The sequence below is a fragment of the Coturnix japonica genome, chromosome 8, assembly GCF_001577835.2.
Source record: "Coturnix japonica isolate 7356 chromosome 8, Coturnix japonica 2.1, whole genome shotgun sequence".
NCBI lineage: Eukaryota > Metazoa > Chordata > Aves > Galliformes > Phasianidae > Coturnix > Coturnix japonica.
In genome coordinates, this window is record NC_029523.1 from 23,707,751 (window position 1) to 23,735,075 (window position 27,325).

The following is a 27,325-nucleotide window of genomic DNA, read 5'->3' on the forward strand; positions in this document are numbered from 1 at the left end:
AAGTGCCATGTTGATTTATGTCCCCATACCTGATGTCTCTAAGATATTCATGTGGAGAAAAGTCCTCTCTTTGGTAGGAACTTACAGCTGTACTGTCTGGAGGGAGTTGTGAGAGGCTGTACCTACATCAGCAGCTGTAATCTGATAAGTCAGTTAGAAGCCTTTCATGTCTTTGGAGTGGAAAGGGAGAAGAACATCCTGAGACAGTTGGATTTTTTTCCTCCTTCTTTACATTTCTATTATGGTCATCATTGCTTTCAGTTTTATAGATGGCCTTTCCTTCTGCTCCAATCCAGTGATACCCACTGAAGCCTATTTCAGCAGATGGCATCAAGCACTGCTGTCACAGTTGTGTCCTTTTACTCAAGAAGGAGTTAAATGCACCTTTTCCCCCATGTTTCGAATGTCACACTACTTGCGGGAGAAGTAAGCAGCAGAGCAGACAGAACATAATCACTTGAAAGAGAAAATCCAACCCTCCGGTCAGGGGAAGGAGGCTGCTGAAGCAGTAAGTGCAGGAAATGGTGCAGTTGCTGAAATGCTTGGCAAAAATCCTTTGTAATTACTGTTTATATCAGCATGGAGCATGCAACCATAGTGCTGTGTGTGAGATGTGACCCCACGCATAACCAGGTGCTTCTGTGTGCTGTCATGTTCAGGTGGCTGAGCTGTATTGACTGCGCTGGTTACTCCTACAAAAATACTGCACAGTGCGGAATATTAAAGGAAGCGATGTGATCCTGTGGCCTGAGAATGATGATGAGAAGTAGATGTGAGTCTTGGTCCTGATCTGCCACAGTCTGTTTTGTAAGATGCTGGGAGAGTCAGTTGAAGTGCTTTGGCCACCACTTGTTAGACCTGTCTAAGATATTTGCTTCTGGGGGCCTCATTCCCTTGATTGTGATCCGGGTAGGGCATGGGGTGACCAACTCAGGTGCTGAGGTTCCCACTCCACCTGCCTACATGTAATCACATAATTCCTGAGTGAGAATGATGACAACAAGAACTATTTGCAGTTGGCTTATAAAGGGTTAACCTACTCAGTGATCATCATACACAACATTGGATAAGTCTGGAGGGTGCTGATACATTAATTTCAATGTACCGTTCCCATCTGCAGTGTGCTTATCCTAAGGGTTAGCCAGGAATTAATCCTTCCTAAAACATTTACAAATAAAGCCAGAATAGCGAGTGTGACTGAAGTAGTTAGGTATGACTCTGCAAGCAGAAGTTCACAGGACCTTTCCTTTCCTTTGATACGGTGCTAGCATTTGGCCTGAGATCACTTCTGAGCAGACATCACAGCAACGGTGCTAGGAAACATGTTACTGGTTGAAAATAATGATTCTCTTCTTACCCCCCAAAATCATCCAGATCTAAGAATAAATTCTGCTTCTGCCCAACCAGACCATTGCAGGTCATACAGGGGAAATTTCCTTTGCAACTCATGGGAGAGCCTGTCCCAAAGAGGGCTTTTGTTTTGATAAGGTGCCTCTCCTGCCCCATGCTGCTGAACCAGCCTGAATCAGCAGCCAGCATGTGAGTGCAGGAAGATCCCAGTCTCAGCCGCTGAGTCACATGAATAACTGGAATAGTTCTGCAAAGCAGAATTAATTCCCAGAACCTCTCCAGGCATATACCAGCAGGCACATGTTTCTGCTCCAGCATTGCTTTACAGCTCTGTGATGTAGTGGAAAGGACAGGACTGATCCTTGTAACTGAGATAATGCAGCTTACCTGGTGTTAGTGCGTTAAACCTTACAAGTTTATTGTTGACACTCTCCTGCTTCCAAGAAGATTTAAGAATAAGCCGCGGCATAACAGAGCTATTAGGGTTAAGCTCAAATCAACTGTGCAATGACTCAGAGCTCGGGAGTCCTTTCAAACCAAATGTTGCAGGGAGAACCTTGTTGTTATTAACTGTTGAGTAGCTTGCGGTTCCTGCAGACTGTGCAGTCAGCAAAGGTACGTAAGGAAACATCTTTTGCTTTTCTAAATCCATTACACTTTGGCACAAAAGTGGGAGTTACAGGAACTTGATGGCCCTGAGATTCTCGTTTAGCAGAGTCCTCAGTCTGTGCTCCAAATTTGGGCTGAGGTATGAAATCCTTTACAAACCCTTTCAGTTGTAAGCTTATAAAGGCTGCAAGCAGGTTAAACTTGTCTAGAGCAGCAAAGGGAGGGAAGAAGGCCTTGTAGCAAGTGCAGAATGCAGCTATTCCTCCAAAGCAGAGCAGGATGTGGGAGCTGAAACAGGGAAACAGGGTGAGAGACAATAACAGGGAAGCAAATAGAGAGTCAGTGGTTAGTGACAATTTAGAGAGCGTTTCCTTTTAAGCAGCATTTTATGTTGTCTAGGTAACAGTGATAGTCTGACCAAGCACACAGGAGGATGAAGAAGAAAGAACACTTGCACTTCCACCTGTTGCTTTTGAATGTATGATACATGAATTCAGGGCAGTCTGCTTTGCAGTCCAGTGACACTGATGAGAAGAACTCATTTACTTGTGTCCTCTCTTTGTTGTTCTAGAATATTAAAGTCAACATTTTTGCAATTTCTCCAACAAATGTGGTCACTTTTAATGTTGGTCCTTTGGTAAACATTACGCTTTGTTACTCTTGTCATGTTATTATTGACAACCATCACAAAAGAACACGAGCTTTAGAAGTTCAACATAATTGGGAACTTATACTGGAATTATGATTGAAGAAGAAATCTCAGGTCAGCCTTTAGAAGTCTGGACACCTATGCTTTGCATTTTGCCCACAGCTGAAAATGTGTTACTTGCTTGGGCTCAGAGCAAGTGATTTACTTGCAGCTTGGGCCGTACCTTTCCCTGTGCTGCATCTGAAATGAATCCTTACCAAAAACAAGCATCACTTCTGACATCTGTTGCTTGTTTGTATGGCAAACTGGCAAGTGTTGGAGTTTGTGATAATGGTCAGAAGAAAGTGTACAGCCCAGTGGCCATGGAAACCTCATATCGTTTTTTCCTGTTTCTTTTTCTGCATTTTCTACTGAATGAATTGCTTTGAATCCAACTAGATGGCAGCCTGAGAGACTGCAGTCCTCAGCTTAGCCACAGCAGAGGGCAAACCTAATCAAAAGCAATGATCTTTAACTTTGCATGTTATTTTGAGTTTGTGTCATATATGTGACCCCACGGTAGATCAGGGGTGGGCAGGATCTTCAGGGGCTGTCAGAGATTGCCAGGATGTTTTCGCATGGTACCTGGAGCTGTAGGATCTTGAGCCATTTGTGCTGCACTGAGACACTGCTGCATCTCAGCTGCTGACTTCTGGCTTACCATTGCACAATGAGGGTGGGTTAAGCACACCCCACATTGTCTAGATGTTGTGCAAGTGTTTGCAGAGTTCCCCAGGTATTATCCCGTGATGACGTTTACACTTAACCAACGCAATACAAAGGACAGATGTACTTTCTGTCACCTATAAAATGTTTCTCAATTTTGATTTGCCCATTCTTACTTTGCAACAAAGAGCATTGCATGAGGGCTCAGCCCAAGCCAAGGGGGACTGTTGTCCTCAGAAGGAACTAGATGTGTCCTAAAAGTATATAGCTACTTTGTGTGGTATTTGTTTGTGGACTTTGTAGTTCCATCAACAAATATAGAAGGTGTAACACAGTTCTGCTCAGCTTTCTCTCTTACCATTTTCTTATGAAAAGAATAGCAGGTTCATAGTAAAATCATGAATTTAGGGCTACATTGTTCAAACCGTAGATCTGACTGAACAGCAAAGCTTAGTTCCCAAATGTAGAAGGTAGGTATTTATTATAGGAACCCCCTGGTAGGAAATAGTTAAAGGAATGCTCTTTATATAAAACTTTGCCGCCAGTGTATAGAATTCCAGAAATAAGATTGTCAAGATGAAATTTTTATTGTATTTCTATCTAAATGTCTTAAATACCTTTTTTTTCTCTGAAAAATCTACCTCTAAATGGACTCGTCCGTGATCATGTGAGAAGTGCGTCATGCCGGAATTGATACCATCACTGGATTATCCCACTTGGATTATCCTACCTACCAGCAGTTTGAATCTTAGTAATGCACTTTGAAGTCTCCAGAGGAAGAGCTTCATGGGAATATTTGGAGAGCCTGATTCAGTTTTTAATTGGGCTGAGTCATGCTGAGTCACCAGGAGTTCCATTAGCTGCATCTTTAAATTCCAACACTCAGGGTTTCAGAGGACCGGAGGGGAATCAGATGCCCCCACCAGATGCTGAAGTTCCATAGGATCGGGGTATCTACTTCCATTATGTTCTTTGGAAAGTGCTGATTTCTAGTCTACCAGCCAACATGGCTCTGGCTACAAACCTGGCCAGTTTCTGGATCCATCTGATGTCTGGTTGGCCAACTGCTTGCAAGGCAGCTTTCAAAAATTATCTCCTCTCTGGCTTCAGCATCATCAGCTTCTCTTGCATATAAAGAGCTCACCACACCCACACTTTGCCATACTGCTGGCAGTACATCGCTAAAAGAAGCAAAGTTAAACACACAAGAAGCATTTTCCTTTTCATTTGTAGGAAAGGCTTCTTACTCCGTAAGTCAGCTCCTCCAACAAACCAGCAGAAGGCAGTGAGTAAGGCACCTGATGACTAAAATAATTTAGCTTGTGGGAAGCAGCAGAATTGGATGTTGAGTATAAATCTGAGTTGGATTCATTTCACCCAGCTTAAGATTCAGCCTAAGGAAGCCACCCAGCTCTTGATCTGTTGTCAATGGGGATAAGCAGGCACTCTTGAGAGTGTGAGTCATCCCATTGGTCTCAATTCTGTTGGGGTGAGGTGAATTGCCCTTTGAAGTTGTTTCCTAACACCACTTCCTAGTACCCTACAAAATAGGATGATTGCTGATTGATGTTAGCTAAAGTTAGGTAAGATGAAGGCTAATACCAATACATTATCATGTGCAAAGGGCCGTGTTTCATAAAAGATGGGACAAAACCTGATTTGTATGAAACCAGTCATGGAAATAAATGGATGCTAGCAGTTTTTCTCTTAACCTTGTTCCAGACATGCCCATGTACATAAAGTGGCTTCATAACTTTCTTTCTTGTATAGATGTCACTTGTAGCAGCTTTTAGCTCTTTGTTGTTTCTTTTGGAGTGAAAAAAAGAGATGCATCTAACCTATGGGCAACCTCACAAACCTCTGCCCCATAAGGCTCTTTCCTTTAGGAAGGCATCTGTCTCATTCTGAAGTAACAAAACCACAGAACAGATGATAGGCAAAAGAATTAGCAATTCCAGCTCCTGGAATAGTGCAAGAAAAAATAATTGGGCTACACAGTCATAAAATTTGACCTTGGCAAACTTGGCCAAATCCATTCCTGCGTTCTGGACCTTCCTCATCTTACTGCTTTTTGAGAATCCAGGGAAGGATCTACAAAGCATGGCAGCACCACCTGGCTGAGGAAGGTGTTGACTTAGACTGACAAAAAGGCATGAAACAGCAGAAGCAATCTGTGAAGCTTCTTGTGAGCAGTAGAACATTTGACTGGAGAGAAACTGGGGGCAATTAAATACCAAATGTAATAAGAATATTTTCTTTGTGTTTCTTATGACATTTCTTTGGTTAATTGTATCATGCATCTATTCAACATGTGAAATGTGATGCTAAAAATATTCTGCTATTAAAATTAATAAAAACACGCAGGAAAACTAGATGTGTTATGAATAATACTAGCAGTGTTAGAAAGAATGACAACTATGGAGCCAATGGATCTACTCCCACAAGTAAAAATTAGCAGGCATGAATAAGAATTGCTGGATGATAACCACAGTACTTTAAATCATTGAAACACTTCACACACTTTCACCCTGGAGACACCTTGCAACAAGAGGAGAGATGCAAGACCTGATCCTGTGCTGTTGTGACAAAAAGACCTTTGCCAATGACTTCAGTAGGTCTAGGATCAAGCTGTATGGTTTGCCTACGGTTGAACTGGATGTCAGGGGAAAGATGAACTCAGGCTTCTGGACTCCAACCCTATGTATTGTCCATGAGAGCGTACAACTACTTACACAGGGTGTCTTCTGGAATGGTGGTGACTGCACAAATCACTCCTGCCTTTCAGTTTCATATTATAATGTTAATTTGGCTAGAAGTTTAAGAAACAGCATTATATCGATCTATACATTTAGGTGGGTCAAAATGGAAGGGTTTAAGGAGCAGTATAGAAGTTACTGGTGGCTGTTTCGTTTTTATTTGTTTTGTTTCAGAAGACTGATAAATGTATAATTCCAGGGTAATGCCTGTGATATGAAGAGATTGGTACAGCTAGACAGCAAAGAAGGGCAGGATCTGCCCCAAGGTCTCAGTTTGCACTTTGCCCTCTTCCTGCCGTAACATCGTTCAGTGATGTTTGGCATCTGGGTGCTTGTAAATTGTTATTTGGGGAGCAAATCAGTTGGGCAAACTGGCAGTTTGCTGGTGTGTTCACCTCAGGGTAGCATTTGCTCTGTAAGACAGCGACTTGATGCCAGCAGTGCACTCACTTTTTGCCCACGCCTGCACATGGCTGAGTCCCACTGATGCTGCTGATGCTTGTTTGTGAAAAGGCCAAGTAAAGCACTGTCAACATTTTGGTCTGAACTAATGGCTGTATTTATGAGAGCAGATCAAAACTGATTGAAGTCTTTCCACAGACATTACAGGGCTTTGGGTTGGGCCCTAACAAAGAACAGATTTTTAAGATTTATTACCACATTGCAACAATGTTCTACATTATTTTCTTATTGTTGCATAATTGTTGATTTTGGAAACTTATTTTGCTGCCTATATTAGAGTAAGAAAAATGGCAAATCAGGTTTTTTGAACAAGACTGGTAAAAAATGTGTGATATATTGTAACTTTCTGAATGAGAAAATATTCTATCAAAACTCCAAACATTGGGCAGTTGCAGCAGATTTGCCAGGAAAGAAAACTAATTTTTTTGATGGGTTGTATCTTTTATTGGGTCAGTTGTGCTTTGTTGCTCTGCTTTTGTCTTGCTGTAGATACCATGCCCTGCAATGTCATGTAATGCCCTGCAATGTCATGCAATAACCACCTTAAGAAAAGGATGCTAACTGCTGCTAGGATCATTTTAGCCAAACTTTCTAACGATATAAGCCTCGTCTGGTGTTATTCCCTTTCTAGTAGTGCTTAAAGATTCACTGGAGGTGTAAGGAGAGGGGGTGAGTGAAGAATGATTGCACTGGGATGTAAGGCTTCACATTTGTTTCAGGGCACGTGGACAAGCAAAAGGATTAAGGAAAAGAGGGGGTGAGGAAGCTGATCTTCACAGCTGCATTTTCTGCGTATGCTGCATCCTTTTAGAAGTGCTGCACAATAGCCACATAGTGTAAGGACTCGTTTTACTGGCAGAAGCAGAAGTTGGCACAGAGAGGGATGTGGGGTACTTCCAGTTCAGAACAGCTCTCTGAACAAGAATCCTGGATGTTTTCTCCTTGAAATAACACAGATCCTTTCGGTCCTTCGTACACCTTATCTACTCTCCCTACTGAAAGCAAAGGGAGTTTCTATTATATATCTTCAACTTTGCTTGTCTTTCACATCCTACTCTATTTCAGATGCCAGATAAGTTCTTTTTAGGGCTTAATTCTTAGCAAATGTGGAGGTTTATCCAAACTGTTTTTAGTGCCAAATCGATGTGCTTGCTCTTTCCCTCACAGTCAGTGAGAAGAGTAAGGTAAGTGTTAAGACACCATCTCAACAAGTCTGGGATGACTGCCTGGATGCTTGCTTTTACCCTTGATTTGTGGAGTCATAGAATCCTTAAGGCTGGAAAAGACCTTTGAGATAATCAAGTCCAACTATCACATGCCCACTTGGATATAGGAGATTAGCTCGCAGCATTTTTGGCATTTACTGAAAACAAAAGCAAAGCAATAAGGCCGCATTAAGAAGTTCCTTCTGCTCTTAGGATTGCTTTCCTGCCCTTATGGTGGAGGTTACTGCTTCCTCTTGGGACCTGTGCAGCCATTTGCAGTGCTGTGCTATAGATTAGACGATAGAAATAGTGTGGGCTAAAGAGCATAGACACATTCACTCTGTTTTATTATGCTTTTTAAACACATTTTTGTTTAGGAATTGTGCTGTGTCAGTGATGCAGTTCCCCATGCAGTTCCGCCAGCAGTTGCCTTGCTACATCAACAGAAGCAAGAACAAAGCATGCAGCAAGCCTGGCTGCTGCCATTGCTTGGCGCTGCTCTCTCCAAGTGCCTGCTTACTGTGGAGCAGCTGAAATGCTTCAGCTCCAGTGTCTTGCTCTGCATTCATGGCTAAGGCCTTCTTGTAGCTGCTATCTCTGTCTTAGATAATTACCATAGGTATTTTTCGTGAAACGACTTCAAACCACACCAAAGCTTTTTTAACATCCCACAGTTGAGACCTGATCCTATTTTCGCTCCCACAAATGACAGAACTCTTCTGACAGTGCGACTGGCCACAAAACTGAAAAGTCATTGTAGATGCTGTAATTCCGATGGATTTAGGGATTTCCTCAAGCACTTTATAGTTATGTTCCCAGCTTTGTCTCTGTTTCACTGTCGATTGTCTGCTGTTCTCCCTAATCCTCCCCGTGCTTTCTTGAGCCCTATCTTTGCTATCTATCTCTGACAGACAAAAAAAGTGTTGTTGCTAGTTTTAATGTTCTTCACGTGTGGAGATCTCATTCCTTTCATCTTAATTGAGGAATGTTTCGATTTAGTCCTGCATTGTTTAAGGATAATGCATTAGTTGTTCTTATTAGCAATGTAACATCTGAGATTTTAATTACTCTAACCTTGCTGTTTCATTGGTTAAACCTTGCTCACCAGTTTGATTATTGAAAGTATTAAATGCTTTCGCAATGTGATTACTTTGAATTTTGTAAGTTATTAGCATTACAGTGTTATTAACCTTCTCTTTCTAATGATGGAGTAGTGTCCCATGTCCTCTCCCTCCAATGAGCAAAGATGGTAGACCAAAACCATCTGTAATTTCTGTATCATCATTAAATGTCTGACAGGGAGAGTTTTATCTCTGTGCTACTTAACAGTGTTTTGCCTCAGCCTTCCCACACTTGTGCTGTGTTTCAGCTGTGGATCCTTTGCAAGTGGTTGTTTAAATGACATTCATTGAGGCTTGTGCACAGCACTGGCAGTGCTTTTGTCCACAGCAGAGCCCACTGTCCAAGCCAGGAATATATTCATGGTGCAGTTGATCTGATTTATGCATTGAAAGATTAAAATTCAGTGCTCTTTTGTTGATGATCATTACAGAATTATAGCTCTTATCCATTAACAGTAGATGTGGAAACAGCTGTCCTGTGTAAGTCTTTGTGAGGAGAAGAGGGGCTGGCATGGTTCTAGATATCACTGAAGCTGTGTGAATATTCACACTGAAAATTAAATATCTACCTCCCTCAAGTTAATCTTTTTAGAGGCAATTTACCTGAGATATGTAGATTTGCTATTCAAAAGTAGTCAGTGAGTGATTCTGAGGTTGTATTTGGTCTTGTGAATTACTTGTAAGTTATTCTCCAGGACTATAACTTATAAATGTTCTCTCTTATCATTCCCACTTGTTATTTGCCACTTACCAAGTATCATTTCCCTGCAAGGAACTGGATAACTCCCAAACCCACAAGGATTCATTGCATGTGTAGGGCACTTGTTCTGAGATCCTACAATTAATTAAGGTCAATTAATGCCAAAAGAGTTGCATGAAGAAGGATATGAAACTCTATTTGAACTCTGAGCTGTGAAAATGTGCAAGAGAAGAACATGGTTGAAGCGAATATGGTTTTTATGCATGGGTACATTTTGGTGATCCTTAGCTGAGTCATTCTATTGTTGCAAGAGGTCTCTGTGAGGGAAATCTTTGAGTTTCTTGTCTATCCTAATTTTGAGACATGGAAAAATTAAGGCAGTATTAGAAATGGGGTCTTCTTAAGATTCAGTTTTCAGTAAGACCGCTTGAGACTTTTTTGTGACCTAATTCCTGATCTTTTCCTACTCAGTTTTGATAATAAATATCCCCTGAGGGCAGCAAGCAATCTATTGAGGATCTTAGAATAGGGGTTTAAATGATTTCACTTAAAGTGCTGTTTGTTCAGTTCTTCCGATCTGTCTGCCCCTTTCTTCAGTTCCTTATGATTTTACTGAAATATCTCCCTTCCAATTAAGTGAATGAACTTTAGAATTGAGTAAGGCTGTCATAGGAAGCAAAATGAACATGACTGATTTTTATAATAGAAATTGGAAGCAATTACCAGTTTTTCATCTTCGTGCTTGCTTGGAAAATTTACACTTAACTCAGCAATACACCTTAATTAAAGGCCTATCTATCTATCTATATAACCTTCTCTTTCTAGAAAAAGTCCTCCTGTGAGCTATATTAAATTTACTGTGGCTTCATCTCTTTATTAATAACCTTTATTAATAACCTTTTTGTGTATTTTCAATTAAGTTTCTGGTCACATTATAGAACTGAGGTAAGAGCTCTCTCTGACCTTTAATAGGACATGGATAATAGAACATCTTTGGCTCGCGTTCTCCTTTGGTAGCACAACCTCCCACTTCTACTGAAGTCATCCATGGAATTTGTAGTCTGCTAAACGTGCGTGTTGCATTAAGAAAGACTACACCAGACTGCAGTAAAACTAGATGGGCATCCGTTCACAGTCTCTGAGTTTAATAGTGCTTAAACAACCTTGCCTTTACTTGATTTTATGGCAAATACCATTGGGAGACCATGAATGACTCCTGAAGTATGATACAAATGTTTTATTCCGACTGATATTTTCCATATGGCAGGTCATGCTTCCCCCCACGTGAACTGTAAGGGGAGTACAGTGGGGCAGAATGTGTTGTTACTTTTAAATGATTGGGACCGCGTCATGTTGGAATTCAGATCCTGATGTTCTGACATTTGGACACCCAGTAGAATTGTAATTAATGATATAGAATGATAGGGGATATTTATGCTCCCTTCAAGCCCAAACTATTACTGGGTGGGAAGGGTACATTTGATAGTCAGCCAGACTTTTGTCAATACAAATATGAGAACCAGCTGCTTTTCTTGCTGTTCTGCCATGGCCAAATTAATCTGTACTTCTTTACGTCTTCGTCTTTTTTCTTGTAACCTGTAGCTCATGTTGCTCTTAGGAATTTTACTGCCAGAGGCATCTATCATGTATTTTCTTCCTGATAGGTGTTTATTAGATTGCTTTACTGAGTATGACAACCTCAGCTTCTCTTCAGCTTTTATTTTTTTCTTTTTCTTTTTGAACCAGCCTTTTCATAGCCTTGTGCTACAACAAATCATATAATCAGCCACAGGTGAAAGCTGCCGAAGCACACCAGGGATGGAGTACCTTAAATTTGTCAAGGTGACATATCTCTGCATTGATTCTTGTCAGTATTTCTGTCTCCATTGATGTCTGGGTGTTTAGGAAACATCGTCCGGCATGTCCACATAAGTGGAGTCTGTGGAGCAAAGCAGAGACGGGGTTTGGTATTTCAGATGAAGGACCTGATCTCTGGCAGGCCCCCATGGAATGCCAAGGGAGCAGCTTTGGGATGCACGACAAGGTGACTCATTTGTTCCCGCATGGGTTTGTCCTATTGACTCGACTAAATGAATTACGGGTTGAACCTGCTGGTGAATGTGCCACGTCAAGGAGCTGTGGAGCAGTGTCATGCTGAGGCGGGGGTTTGGCTTTCAGTAAAGCTTTGGAATCAGCCGAGATCTGCAGATAACGCTCTCAGCGGTTGCGTTACTTCCGAGTCCATCCCAACGGCGTTCAGACGCAGCAGCGCAATCTCACAGTCACCGTCTGTGCCACCTCACTCTTAGTCAGCAGGACTCCTGCTTCATCACCAGCCAAACTGAAAATGTATTCATCATCCTCATTGCCAGTGCACCTGCTGCGATACCTGCCCGCAGCTCTACTGGTATTTCCAGCCCACTCCACCTGTGTGTCAGCTTATTCCACAACGGTGCCCAATGCTTCCTTCTGTGTCATAGCCTGCATTCCTGATATGAACTCCCTGACATTTTACAGCAGGCTCTGAGTCTCTGAATGCTTGGCTTCTCTGAAACTGGCACTTCAGCTTGTTTTTTTTTCCCTAAGGAACTGAATTTGCTACAACAAATTCTGTTCCAGTTCTCCTACCCACTTTTTACTTCCCTGTTCTGTGATAGTAGGTTGAGAAAGAATCTCTTCTTTCAATCTGAAGATGGAAAGTGGGAATGTACCTGTCTGCAACTGGGGCTGCGACCAGACCCTGAACTTCCTGATGGCCCTTCACATCATTACCCTCTGTATATTCTCCCTGTGACATTTTTTATTTACAGAAACAGAAACTCTGGAATTTGCCCAATTTTCTGTCTGGGGTTTCCGCTATGCTCTAAGGACTGGTTTTTATACTTGGGCTGTGCCAGCTGCATTTCTGCTGAATTGTAGAAAAAGGTATTATTGTGGACATTGAATACTTCTCTAATGATATTATTTTTCCTACTGTGAGTTTGCTGTGGTTGCTACCAGGTTCTTCTGTAGTTGGGAATAGGACAGAATGGCTTAAGAGAAAGCACTTCTTTTAATACGTGGTTTGCACTGAAAAGCGTCTCCAGGGCCGTGTGTCTGGGAACTGCACTCAGGCTCGTATTTCAGTGACATTAATGGCATTCAATCCTAATTGCAGAGGAGGGAAGGGATGGTGAAGCAGCAAATCTCTGCAGATGAGGCACAGGAAGAGGCAGGAGCACAAAGCCAAGGAGGGAGATGCTGTAGGAGGCAGTGGTGCTCTGGGAAGTAGGTCCCCTGTTGCACAGAGTGGCAGAGCCATCTCTTGGGGGCCAGTGAGTTCACAGGGTTCACTGCGTGGTGCACCTCATCCTGTGCTGGCTGGGGAATGACAGTCCTCTTTATTTGTCATTGCTTCTGCTTTCTCTCCAGGTGAATATACGTTTCTCTTCCTGTTCATTTCCATGCTAGGGCTGAGCATGCAGTGCCAAAAGGAAAGGACAGAATGCTCTGGCAGACAGACATGCAGGATTTCCTTCCTGCTGCCCTTCATGATGCTCTGCCAACTCCCAAGGACAGCTCCTAGCAATCAGTTCATTTCCTGGACATAATTTTAGAAAGGAGGAGGAAGAAAACCTTTCCTGACACTTTTATTTCTGGAATGAACTAATTTTTGGATCTCATATCTGGAACAACAGTTCCGCTTGCTACAAGGTGAACACGGGGCCTAAGGTGAGAAACTGAGCTCATATCTACTGTCCAAAATCATCACATACTCCTGAAATGGCTTCTGCTCTTCATCTCTTTCACCCTGCATAAGAGACCTTGGAATGGTCTGGAGACATGGTAGGAAGAGCCTGAGCACACTGTGTGAAGCAGCACAGCCTCCAGCTGCTCCATGGGATGCTGGGAAATGCCACAGTGCTGGGATGCCACTAATGTGAGGAAAGACATTCTGCAAGGAGTTGACCCTCAACTCACAGGAACAGATATATCAGACAGCTTGGAAGATGGGATACAAGGGCATTATGCAAGAAGATGGCTTAGGCTGAGTGAGAAGCCTGGCAGGAGGTTGAATTTCCTTGGATTTGTTTTCAGGAGGAGTCTTATACACAGCATTTAGCTCTCTTGTGATTGAATCTAAAATCATTTGGTGTTTTCCATTTGTCAGAAAGCTCCAGTTCTTCTGTCATCTGATTATGTGAGGCTTTCAGCCTTCAATTAAAAATAATTCTACTGGTTCTTCGAGTTGTAGAGAAAAGCCTTGCCACAGATAATCCAGTTTGAAAGCTGAACGCTTGGAGTGCAAACTGCATCCCTTGGGGCAACATGTGGGTTTCCTGGTAGCATTCACTGTCTGATGTTTTTAGAAGTCATCAAGACCCAGTCAGAGCTGCAAAACATATTTGGGTTTTTAGGCCATGTAATTTACCTAAAATGTGGAAAATCTGTGGGAGGAAGATGGAACAGCCCAGAAATGGCATCGTTTTGACACATGGAAGACAGTGATTCAGATATTTCACAGGTACATGGACTACTGCAAATCTGCAGCTCATGGAACAACTTGACAGTGTTTAAAGAAGAAGGTCAGTCCCCTTTCCATCTTGCCAGCTGGTCATTTTGTTTGCTGCTCAAGCAGAGGCTCAAGGAAGAGGTGAGCACTTGGATTACCTGAGGAAATACAGCTGTCTTCTATGGAAGAAGCGTTGTGCGTGAAGCTTTAATTGACGCCTCTTGATCTGGACTTGCTTTGTGAATGAGGTTAGGACCCCAGTCTCTGAGGATGCTAATCCAGCACTTCTTGCTGACCTTATACTGACCTGCGTAATTTAAACCAACCCAATCTACAAGTGACACCATTTCTGCTGTGAAAGTGCAATACGTGCCAAAACTTCTAATACAACCATTATTTTATTTTTTTATTTTTTGTTTAATCCAGCATCTGATGTGAATGGAGGGAAAAATGATGTACAACATCTTCCTTGCGACAAAGCCTTAGAAAAGAAAATGTAAATGCATGAGCATGACACAAACTCCCTTTCTGTTAACACGCACTCACAGAAACTTGTTCAAGTTGCCAAAAGCATGGTTAGCCAACCTACAGTGTGTATATGTGTAATTTACTGCAGGGAGGGGACGGGGCTAATTTATGCACTTGGCCCTTGGACCACGCTTTACCTCAATACTTGTCAATGTGCAAATTCTGTAAATCTTACTGGAGAAGGAATGTCTGTGCATGCCAGGCTCTGGACATGCTGCAAATGACACTCACACAGATGATGACTTGTGTTTAATTTGCTGTTGTGGATGGGTCTGAAGCAAACTCTCTTGTTCCAAACAACTCTAAATTTGGGAGTTTTTGGCACCCCAGTCCAGTCATGAGTCAATAGTTCTGTGTGTTCCCAAGAGTAAGTATTAGGTTGCAAAGGTAGGAGCTGTTATGAAACGTGACAATATAAAAGAATGTCTGCATTAATACTTCTGTTAAGACTCTGAGTTAGAGGTTTGCCAAGGCTTAAGTGGACTCTAGATGAGCTGGACATACCCAATGAAACTAAGTAACGTGATTCTTTTTGAACATATATGACCCCTGGGTGCACATTACAAACGTTGAGCACTCGTCCTCAGTGGTGCTGCATTGCAGTATTGAAGCCAGGTCTTATTTCTGGTTTTGTTTGGCACTAAATAAATAGGTTCTGATTTTCAGTACCTCTGTCAGAGAAGTAAATAATGTGGTGTGTTATTGATGGATATACATGCCCAAGGAAGAAAACAATAAGAAAGGAAAGAAATATGTGACCATCTTCAAACTGAGTGCACTGGAGCTCCCATCTCTGTCATGATGTCATTGCTGTACTCACAGTTTCTAAATCATGTACAAGTTTGTTAAGGTTTCTCTCAGTGTGGCATCTACATTTCTTCCATTGATGCCATAATCAGCACTTCATATGTTATGCTGCCTGTCCCTTTTGTCCAGAGGGAAACCCTTTGCACAGTCTATGCTGGCGTTCAGGTGCTGGCTCAGGTGGGCAGGTAGAAGAAGAATGCCTCGAGCTACATAGAGTTGTACGTTGCACTTTGATGTCGTACTCTGTTTGTTGGTCAAGTGAGCAATTCTGCTTTGTTTTTCGGAAGTGAAGTGGGATTTCATTTGTTAGTCTCCTGTAAAACCCTTAATGTTATCTCGGTGTTTCGTAGTTCCCCTATCATCACACACTGGTCTCACTCTGAGGTGTCTTCCAGGTGAGTGGATTTGAGACTGAGTGGCAGATTAAAGGAGGATAAAGACATGATGATGATTCCAGTCCATAACGTGGCTGCCCAGCACAGGAAAGGCAGGCAGCCCCTCTGATACCTGCAGTGCCTCCCAGGCTCTCCATGACCTTCACCTCTGCCTGCTGCCCAGGGTCCCTTGCTGGAATAGTTCTTTCCAATCCAGTTTTTCCTGGCTGCTGTGAACCACGCTGCTTGTATTATGATGGAAGAAGCCAAGTTTGTTTCTTTTTTTGTGCAGTCTGAAAAGCTGGGCATTTTGAACAACCCACACATGGAGCAGTGGGCAGTGTAACGCAAGCACAATGTACTGCATGAGGATCAGCTTAGCATGTTGGATCAATGACGCTGTGCAGCATAATACAAACAGCTTATTCTTTTTCACAGCTGTTCTCCCAAGCATTTTAAGCATACATTCTCCCTCAGCATGCATGAGATTTACGTATTTCACTTCCAGTGACATGGTAAAAGGGACCCTCCTCACTCACAGATTTGTTCTTTTAATAGACATCCAGCACAAATGAGAATTGAGTACATGTGTGTGTCCAACAGAGAGCAGAACAGAACCAGCTGTAGGCACATATAACTGCTTAGGAGGCCCATTTTTTTTATGCTGATTTGGTAACTCACAGGACAGCCAAATCTTCCTTTTTAGGAATGGGAAGAAGAGGAAAGACAGAGGACATCATTGTCAGATTGTATCATCTGCGGAAGAGAAGAATCAACAAGGAGAGAACTCAACATGAAGTTCTCCTCTCCCTGCTGGAGCAGCTGGAGCAAATAGGTTCATTGTGGGCAAATGTGAGCTCATGTTGCCTCTGCTTTGAGCTGGCAGAGCAGTCATGGTGTTTCAGCCCTGAGTCAATGCTGTGATAACTGGCTCGCGTGACTTTCTATTTGAAGTTAGAGATGCTTCAAGATACTGGATGTCTGGGGCATAGGCATGCTTCTCTCAGCCTTGCCTCGTTTATACTCAGTCTCTTTCAGACCATAAATGTAAGTCAAGTGCATGCAAATGGTAGAAGGATGATGTGAACTTTGGGAGAGGCTCTGTACACATCTTTGCTATCAGGAGATGCCGAGGTGAGTCATGTGCAATAGATGATGGCAACACAAACAGAAGGAGCTCAGCAAAGATCTTCCAGAATTATCCACTCAAGAGGTTGAGTCTTAAAAGAAAATGGCATTAGGAAGAAATAAGTAGCATTGAGTCGGGCCCTTGATTTGATGCCAATGATACCTCAGAGAAAGCAGTTTCCCAGAGGACTGTCAGAGATGTGAAATGAATAGTAAGAGCTGCTTCGCAGGCATTTGTGGGCACACACACCTGCTTACAGCAAGGGGAAAGACAGTGCGTAAATGTCTGGAATGTTGCATAAAAGCTGTCTGGTGGAGTAGGCAGAGCAATTAAAATCCATCTCGCTTAAAAGAACCCTGAGTGCAGGTCAAACAAATCTAATTTTTATTGTTCCTTAAGGAGATGTCTGTATAGGAGACAAAAGGAGGATGCAGCCTTCAGGTTAAAAAATCAAGATGCCTTTAAAAAATTAAATGTTCACAATAGTGCTACAGCAAGCTAGATAAATGATATATTACTGCGATGGTTTAAAACTAATTGATGACTAATGTTGTAATGCATTCGTAGCTACACTGATCTATTATATATCTTGGCTAAGCTGAAGGGACGCTTCAAGGAGAAAAATTGCTAACTGTTTTAACCTGATGGAACTTGGGGAAAAAATAGTTACTTTAAGAGATAAATGGAAAGGTTGTGACCTCCTAATGTACGTCTGGGTCTTGCAATGCAAAATCAAATTATCATTAAACAGAATGTGATCTGTGATGGAATTAAAGCAACTAGAAACCGGCGCAGAAATTTCTGTAGGGAAATACAATTGAGCAGTTTGAGCTGGGAATATTAGCAACAGAGCTGTAGGAAGTGCCTGGCCAAAGAACTGGTGTAACAAGTTGGAACTGTTTTGCTGTAGAACAAAAGTTGGAGGCTGCAGGAAAAATGTAAGCGTATTTACTCCAATTTACATGTATAGGACATTTTGTTGGATAATTAGCATATGAATAATTAACAGTTTACATGAAGTTCAAGTAACTGTCTTTGGTTCTTGGAGGGGAGGCAGGAAGCCTCATTTTCCCCTCCTCATTTTTGTCATGCCTGAGGCTGTTGCCCGCTGGGTTTTACCCTTACAGATGGAATTCAGAGAAGATGTCAGTCAGGCTCTGCTTATTTTCACATCTAATTCATGCAAAAACCAGGTTTCCTCCCGAGGCAATAAACTGGCCCAGATTTGCTTCAGAGTTTGGCCTAGGTTCAGTGAATGACTCACTTTTACTAAGGTACATCCATCTTCCTGGCTGAAACACAATATGGGAAGTGTTGTCAAAGAGCAGATACCCACATAGATCTACAGCTTAAAGATCCAAGGCCTTAGGAATCAGAAGTAATAGCTTGTTTCGTCCCCTTGTTTCCTGTTAGCCAATATTAAGGACACTGAGTGGGTGTAAGAAGAACACTGTTACTCAACCCAGGGAACCAGTGAGGTTTCTGAAGGCAAAATACACTGCAAATGATGAGGATGTATTGCTGGAAGCTGTGCTAGGAGGACCTGCAGCCAGTAAGCCTCTGTGGTCAGAGGTTCTGGATAGATGTTGCAGTCTTGTGGAATAAATGCAGCGAAAGGTTTCAGATGAAGATATAACACTTAAAGGCTGCTGCTAAGATGCAGAGTACCTTGAAAAGGCCATAACTGAAAGGTCAGAAGCACCTCCGAGATCCTTAGCCTTACTCTCAATGTCTGCATTGGTTCCTTAAATAAACAGGGGCATGATATAAGAGAGAGCAATTTCACAAAGACAACCTTCACCACGGGTGACTCTTTAATTTTATTCTGGTTGGGAACAAGTTAATGTAACAGGATCACCACCAGCTAGAAAACACTGTCTGAGAACAATATATTCCTCTATGATAAATTAACCTTGCATTGGGAAGGGAAATGCTTGCAATACCAAATTGCAAATATTTTCTACTGTGAAGTGTTTGATGTTCCAAAAACCCCAAACCCTCCATATATTTAAGCCTGCTGTGTATTAGGCTTCCTTCTTTGCATTCATTCAGTGTTGGTTTGAAGCCCAATACAGGCAGCAGCTTGGAAAAACAGTTCTTTAGCTCAGGATGGAGCAGCTGAAGTCTCAACCCTGGAGGTGTTTATTCTAAAGGGGAAAATTGTTCTTGGGTGAAAAAGTAAAGCTATTCAGATGGTGGTGTTGGTGTCAGTTTTCAGCAACATCAGAAACTCAGTGATATGAGTATCACTGAGCTGATTTAAAGCATACATATTTTCCAACAGGATGGCAATCAGACATATCAGCTCTATCTGAGATCTCTTTCCTTTCACTCACATATTAAAGCGAAGCAAGAGTAATGGATACTTTTCTCCTAAATCAAGCTGACCTCCCGCATCTTGGTGCAGAGTAAATGACTTTTCAATGGGAATTTTTAAGGCAAAAAAGAATGCACACATATTAGCTTTAGATTAAATGCTGAGATGATAGTCAGTTTAAAGAGATAAGGTATGGAAAAAATACCATGTAAACTTGAAGCAAGGCACTTGTCACTTAGATTGTAATAGGTGGTAAAGGAGGGATGGAGCTGAGTTCTGAAAAATTCATTTAATTCAGTGAAAACTTCATTTGTCTCCCCAGATCTTCAGTTTACTTTAAGATAACGTGGAGAAAATTGAGTTATAGCATTAGAACTGAATGTATAGCATTATAAATGAATGTATACAAACTGCACATGCTGTTTGCTGTATGCCCATCAGCATGGGGTCATGCCCTGCTTGCAGACTTGCTTCATAGCTACTGAGCTGACCCTTGGTGGCCATGACTCTATCGAGGGAGGTGCTTGCAGCCCATGGGATCATTATCCACCATGTTGATTTCTCAGTCCTGCATCTCCCAGGATGTTCTTTTCACACACAGTGCTGATGGGAAGGAGATGGTGAAGACATCCCACGGTATTTCTGGGATTGCAACACTGTGTAGGTAAGGAAGCTGTTCTGGCGTTTGGGTCATGCTCATAAACAACGATCCTGGCAGTTCTTTGCAAGGGTGGAGTTACACAACCAGTCTCGTCGTCCTGCTCTTGAAAACAATCAGACATGAAATAGCCTAAAACAGGAGTACAGCTACAATTTTATTTCCTTCCTCAAATGTTCGTCTTGCTTCATCGCAATTCATTGCTGTAGAAAGGGAAAAAATGTGTGTCTGGGGCATCTCCCTCTAGACCAGGTTGCTCACAGCCCCATCCAGCCTGGCTCTGAATGCTTCCAGGGAGGGGGCATCCACAGCTTCACAGGGCAACCTGTTCCAGTGTCTCACCACCCTCAATGTAAAGAATTTCTTCATGTTTCCAGTCTAAATCTACTCTTTTCCAGTTTGAAGCCATTTCCCCTCATCCTGTTGCTACCTGTCAAATCTCAGTGTTAGAATGTAGACAGGGAATGTAGGAAAGTTAGAATGTACCTTTGATAGTTGATTAGCTCTTTCTAATATTGTGTCAGTACATGTGATACGCTGGATGTTCTGCCTCATAAGAGCACTTAGCAACGGCCATGTCATTTACCAGCCCAGCACTGTCAAAAGCTACTGTGTTCTTCTTCTTCCTGATCCAACCTTGAGTATCTTTCTGTAGTTTTGTCTCTGATATGGTTTCGAAACAGCGTTAATTTCCTAGGAAGCCTTGGGCAAGAACCTGGACATCTGCTTCATGTTGTTTTGGCAGCTCAAGCAGTTGCAGAGAGTATGGAATAATCTCCCCGGGTTCTCTGACAACATCCCACTTGCCTGGTTCACGTAGGCAGGAATTGCTGAGGAAACTCCTGTTTTCTGGGCCATGACCTGTGAAGCTGTTTGTTTCAGGGAAAAGCAGGTTGGCCCCTGGAGGAGGGAAGTGTTACAGCTCTTCTTCACTGATTCTATACAGAAGTCAGAAGTTTTCAACACCAATGAGAGCATCGTTGTGTGAGTTCTGATTTCCATCTGTCATGCAAAGTGTCAATCTCACAAGTGTGAGATCAGTCCTGCCTAAAATACTTGAAGCCACATAAACTATCAGAGAATTAATATTTTATACTTTCCTCCAAGGTTCCGAGTGTTGCAGACATTCTGTTATCACACAGTACAAACTCAGGCAATGTATTTAGTTCAGAGTGTAGATCTACGCAAGAAAGATGAAGCAGAACTATCTGGATCCCCAGTATCTTTCTACTAACAGCTGCCTCTAATTGTGTCGCTGTATTTATCTGCTATTTGCCATGTTTTCTGGTGAGCACCTACTCAGAATATATCTGTAAGGAACGAAGAAAAAGCGAGTAATGCTAACATCCAGGATGTTACAATATAAATCCTGTGGCATATTCTAATATGTGAATGTTCCTAACTGACAGACTAAGACATCCCTCAAACTGTCTCTCTTACAGACTTTGCTTGTTCCAGAACCTTCACCTGGGTCAGGAGGAAACCCCATAACTGTCCCTTTGAAGTTGAATTGCATCACTGTGGGTAAGATGTGGGGCAACGGTGTAATTCCATGACAATCAGAAGTACTACAACAGGGCTGAATCTGCTCTGTATTATAACATTTCTTCCCTAGGGGCATAACGTCTGCAATCAGTATCATCTTTTAATGATTAGCAATTTCTTTTGGGCTGAATGCAGAACATGGAAATAATATAAATGCATTGCAACTATCTACATATATGGTGAATTTATTCCTGTATCTAGTGCTCTTCAGTTGCTTTCTGTACAACGTGCAGGTGGCTTTATGGCCCTACAAATGTCTTTTTATGTACTTGCATGAGCCTCTGTTGAATTTCAGGCTCTAAAAGATGACAGTGCTGACTTCAGATTATTGTCATTTGTGCACTTTGCAGTGAGTTAAGGAGAAGGACTGTGGATTGTTTATAATCTTGAAAGAGCAGATTCCACTTAACAACCTTACCCTCAGAGCAGACAGCGGCGTTCCTCACAAATTAGCAGATGCTGATTGTGTTTCAGCTCCTGCGACCGTGTTCACAAGTGCCTGAATTCAAAGGGCAAAATAGGATCTGCCTCTTGTAGGAAATCACAGCCACAAAAGCAGACAAGACATGCTGCTTAAAGGGTTAGAGTCGTTTTCTACCTTTCTCTGTGCTGTCTGGATTCTGGCATCGTTATGATACATCCCCTCTGTAATGAACTACTTCACATACAATGGTCATACTCAATTCAAAACTCCTGAGAGGGTGTTGCAGAAAAATATTTAACCTCTGCTACTTATTTTTCATGAGATTTGAGGTATTGTGAAATTTAAGAAGCTCGTGAGATTTTCACTGCTTGGCTTATGAAATTCATTTCCAGCTCAGTGGATTGTGGTTTCAGGATTTTGCACATCTGGGTTTGCCATGGGTTGTGAGGGGAGATGTCTGATGAGCCTCCAGACAGAGCTGGGCCATCTGCCTGCTCCTGGACTGCAACCTGCCTGCCCACACCTGCCGTGAAGCTTCTGTCCCACCAAGCAAAGGCTGCACTGTCATAGTCGGCCCTCAGGAAACACTGAGTGCAAAGGGATGTGCAAAGAGGGTAAAGTTGTGCCTTGTGTGCACAGCCTGAACCTGGGGAGAAAACAGGATATCTTCTCATGCTGGCAACATGAGTGGCTGCAGCAATAAGTGTGTGCAAGGACTGTTGAGCAGCCCTTTGCTATGCTACAGCATTGGACTTCTTGTCCAAGCATTGGTGGGGGTGTCTTCTTCCAACCCTGTTCTATGGCAGCCTGGCAATCTTCCCGGGAGGAGCCAGTTGACGAAAACATGACTTGAAGCCAGAATTTCAGCATTCACATCACAGAAGGGAAGTTTATCAAGGACGTGGTATGTGTGTTTTCCCTTTGTGTACCACTGTACAGCAAGGGAGTCATCCCATCTTCCCACCACAATCACAGTGTCACACAGCCTCACTTATTCTTATGGCACCGTCAGTGTGGTTTCAAAAGAAAAATCCCCGAGTTCTCTGAAATGCTCAAATGTTGGGTAGCAGAGACCAAAACCATCTCGCCTGCAGTGAGCATTAGGAAAACAGCAGCTCTGGTTTGAGTGCCGAGTGGTTTTTTGGAAGGCTGACTCCCCTGGGAATAAAGGTGTTGGGTATCCAGCCAAGAGAGCAGGCAGGAACAGGCCTAGGCAAGAGACTGGAATTGTGGAGGAGCCTGAAATCTCACATGCTTGTTTATATCAGCTGCTGAGTTTTGAATTAGAAGGTGAGCTACCCAAAAGTTAAGCACACGGGTCAGAGATGGATGAAATCTGAATTGTTCTATTAGTTACACTTTGAGTTGCACAAAGCAGGGATTTTCCTTCTTGGCTGCTGTAGTGTGTAAGAGTAACTGATCATCTCTATTAAAAACAGGAAAAAGGAAATTTCCTTTCTTTCCTATGGTGCACTTCTCAGAATGTTTAGCTTTCCACTCAAAAGCCCCTTGTTCTGGTGATGTAGCAGATAGTTTTCCCTTCCCTGTTTCCCTGTCCTGATCTGACTGCTCAGAAAGCATTTCATCCAGAGCACTTCCCAACTTCAGTTTCCTAATCCAGTATTGTCCTGCTTAAGAACGAGACTTAAATCCACTTTGGGTGCCTGTATAAAATGCCTAAGCAAATGTATGCTGCATGGTTCCTTATACATCTTCCCTTCAATTGTTATATTAATCAATATCTAAGTAAACAGAGTTTTTGAATGCTGAGAGATTCAATCCTTTTACAGTTCTGCTGTGAGTAAAGCAATTTCTTTATCTACTTGTTTTGCTTTGCTAAATGCATTGGCTTTAGATGAGCTTTTTGGCATAGAAATTCCTGAAAACACCGTATCTAAGTGAGGAAATTGCAGAAGAGAAAGAAGGTTGTCATGTAACTGGATTATATATTATTCTGTTCTTCTTCAACATCAACTTAAGAACGATTTACAAGAGAACAGATCTCTGTGGCTTTATTTCAGTGTTGCAAAGCAGAACTATAGCATGGCTGCTCTCTTCAGGATTCCTCTTCCTCTGAAACAAACTTGGGTGATGTGAATTTGTCTTAGCAGTGCTATCGATGCCATCTGCGGCCTCACTGATGGATACCGGGTAGGAACATTTCCCAACAAGCTCTTCCATCTGTGCTAAACTTTGGCACTACACCAGCACAGCTTTTATTTTCTTGTGGTGGTACTTTCAGTTGGCAATACGTAGCCATGCCTTCTGATTTAGGGGCCAAAGGAAAGTCCCAGAGCTGTTCCTGTTCATCCTCTGGGGAACAAGTTGGACCAAAATAAATCTTGCCTGGTACATTTGAGAATTCTGAGTCACTGGATGCAGCACCAGCCATTTTCCTACTTATTGGAAAAGATCCTGTTGCATCCAAAGGTCGGCTGGTATCTGCATTTCTGGTATGGCTGTGGTGGGCAATGAGGCAAGACTGTCTGCCCAGTGTTCTGCAGGGACATTGCTCTTGTGCACACACGTGCTCCTGAGACAACAGCTCACACCACCATTCACCAGCAGCCCGGGGTGCTCGGCCAAATCTTGCCTTCAGGGAGGCAGAAAGATGTTTTCGTGTGGATCTCAGTGGATCAGGAGTGGAGCTTTATTTCCTTGACAAGACTGGAAAGTGTTCATTCTGCTTCTTTCATTCTGTCTCTTTCCCCTTCACACACGTATTTTCTTTTCTTTGTAGAACAAGTCATTTGTCTTTATCTCACCATTCACCTTCCTATTTGATTGCAGTTAATGGAATTGTCACCTTTATGTACTCATGTGCCATTTCTCAACCTGTCTGGACTTTGGCCCCCAAAGGTTACCACTGCTAGTGAAGTAATATGATTAAGTGAGTCTTTTTGGACAGATTTATGCAAGATTTTTTCTCCAGCAAGTGTCACATCTAGTCTAGTTCTGTAAAAGAGAATATTTCAAAGATGCCAACTGTCATCTAAAAACACTAAATTGTTCCGCAATGCTGGTTGAAAGGACTGCAGGCCAGATCTGAGCAAGGCTGATTTACGCTACCTGAAGTAGCTCTGTGGCTTAAAAGTAGCTCTGGGCTTTGGGTAATGATGAGAAAGAAAAAGATCATTCCTGTCTCTCAGAAAGCACATCTAACTGGGAATTTTCATTAGCTACTCTCAAATGGAAAAGTAACAGGATACTTTTTAGGTGAACCCAGCCAAAATCTTTGAAACAAAGGAAGGTTATTTGGAGCACTAATATCTGAAGCAAAACTACAGTGGCTTTGTGCTCCATGTGAAGTACATAAACCCATAAACCCAAATAATATTTTCAGGTTTACAGATGGATTTTGGAGTCATAGGAGATTCTATGCACACATATCTACTCATGCTGCAGTTGACATGCAACAAAAATTCATTTTCTTCTTCTTTTTGTTATGACTTGGAGGAAAAAGACTTGGAAAAATCGAGATACCAGTGTGATATAGGTATAAAAAAGGCAATGCTGATCTCAGTGTGTAACTGAGGGTGCTTAGGGAATTGTTATTACCACTGTATAAGTCAATGGCAAGACATTACTGTCAACATTATCCATGGTGGTGTGCTATGCTCACTCAGATACTGAAAGAAATGAATTCTGTTGGAAATAAGTACAGTGAAAGCTTATTGGGTAGTGCAAACTTTGCTGTCATTAAAGACATTGTATATTGTTGATATTTAACTTGGCAAAACAAAGGCCAAGAGAGGGTTTGAAGTGTGTATAAATGCACTGTGGGAGGAGAACAAGTGTTATATATATTAAAAGGAAGTGTCAGCTGGCTATGAAGGCATGGAGGACAGAAATCACAACTATTGTTTTTAATGAAATAGGTGAAATAGGATTCTGGAATAGAACAGTAAAGAACAGAGACTTTTGGGGGGGTGGGGGGTGGGGGGAAGGGCAAGAGCTATAAACTGAAGCACAGTGTGTTTGTAGAAGAGTTTATAGGATTTGACTGTCGAGGATAGAAGAAAACTTGGGTTCGTTTCACTGGGTTTCATTTAACTGCTTCTCAGTTGAGCAAAACATGTGGGTAACTCCACATTCACAGCACTTTGTTTTGGATCACTGAGCTAACGTGAAACAGCTTGTGTCCGTGCTCTTTATACTTTCTCCCCGTGGCCCATTTCCCTGCTCAGACCAGTCTCTTCTGCTGCAGACGTTTTCCATGGGCCGGGTCCTGCATGCCGGGACTGGTCTGACTCAGATCATGATGTGCACAACTCAGGAGAGACATTTGCATCCCACTACAGGAGGTGCAGACCTCCCGGGGCGTGAAGTAGAGCATGAGAGCACAAACTCCCACGGTGCAATGAGCTGACTTGGAATTACTGCCAGGAGAGTGGTATTTGTTTTCTAAATCTATCAATTCAAAGCAAAACATTTAGACTAACGCAGGAAAACAATTAATGTTTCAGTGTGGGTTTCATGTCCTTTCCTGCCCTGTCGAGATGGAAGGTATTCCCGATGGAAAGTGGATTTGCACAAAGATACCAGTTTTGTAAAGCCATGTTTTCTGTCAGAAAGTCATTCCAACGGAAAATTACCAACTGGTGCTGATACAAAGTGACTGGAGAAGGTTTCAAAATGATTCAGTGGCCAAGCTGGAATGCAAACCCACAGCCCCTGACCGCTAACCCTGTGCTCCGACCACAAGACAACACTCATCTTTCCCTGAGCAAGGTTGTTCTTGCACTATTTCTGCCTGGGCCAAAGTGGGAAAATTTTGGAAGTGTTGCAAGAGAGAGTTTTGTTAGAAGGTTTCCTGGTGTGGAAGATGAGGAGGGTAAGAGGAGGAATCCATGGTGGCTCACTGGGGGCTCTCTAATGTCTAGTAATGTCTTTGTTGGGGCACAGGAGTATGGAGGTGGATGAATGTGGCCTCATAACCCAGATATGCTGTGGATGCCCCATCCATCCCTGGAGGTGTTCAAGGCCAGGTTGGATGGGGCTCTGAGCTGGGATTAGATATGGAGGCTGGCAGCCTGCCTGTGGCTGGGGCACTGGAACTGGGTGATCCTTGGAGACCCTTCCAACCCAAACCATCACACGGAGGAACAGTTTCACATGGAGGATCATGCTGGCTATTTTTCCTTCTCAATGAGATACCTCTGAAAGAACCCTCCTGCTTCCCTCCATTATAAATAAGCTCAGGGACCATTTTTAAGCTATTTACTATCCCCGTTCTGAGGCAGCACACCGCTGAACTCCTGACCGGGCACGGGTTAGGCCCCGCTGCGCCTGCGCCGCCATCCCCCTCATCCCCCTCCGCTCGGGAGGGAGCGGCCCGGCCGGGGGGGGGGGGGGAACGCGGCGGCGGCTTTCCCGGCAGCGGCCCGGAGCAGGAAATCGCCGTGTCAGGAAAAACGTGGTTCATATGAGCCCGCTCCATGCTCAGCTCACACAGTGTTTCGGTTTGGACAAGTAAGTGGCCGCCGATCGCCGC

At 42.8% G+C, this 27,325-nt stretch overlaps 1 protein-coding gene across 13 annotated transcripts in view; it reads left to right on the forward strand.

Moving 5' to 3' along the window:
• Positions 1 to 27,325, forward strand: part of FGGY (FGGY carbohydrate kinase domain containing) — a 264,828-nt gene that overhangs the window by 129,020 nt on the left and 108,483 nt on the right. For 7 of the 13 annotated variants that reach the window (XR_001556977.2, XR_001556979.2, XR_001556981.2 and 4 more), the window contains one exon: positions 21,305 to 21,386. The exons of 1 other annotated variant lie outside the window; for it this stretch is intronic. The gene's annotated coding sequence lies outside the window, so the exon portion shown is untranslated. Of the gene's footprint in view, positions 1 to 1,626; positions 1,966 to 21,304; positions 21,387 to 27,143; positions 27,304 to 27,325 lie in introns of those variants that run through there. 5 more of the 13 variants (XR_001556982.2, XR_004308159.1, XM_032446175.1 and 2 more) reach the window with 3 other exon arrangements.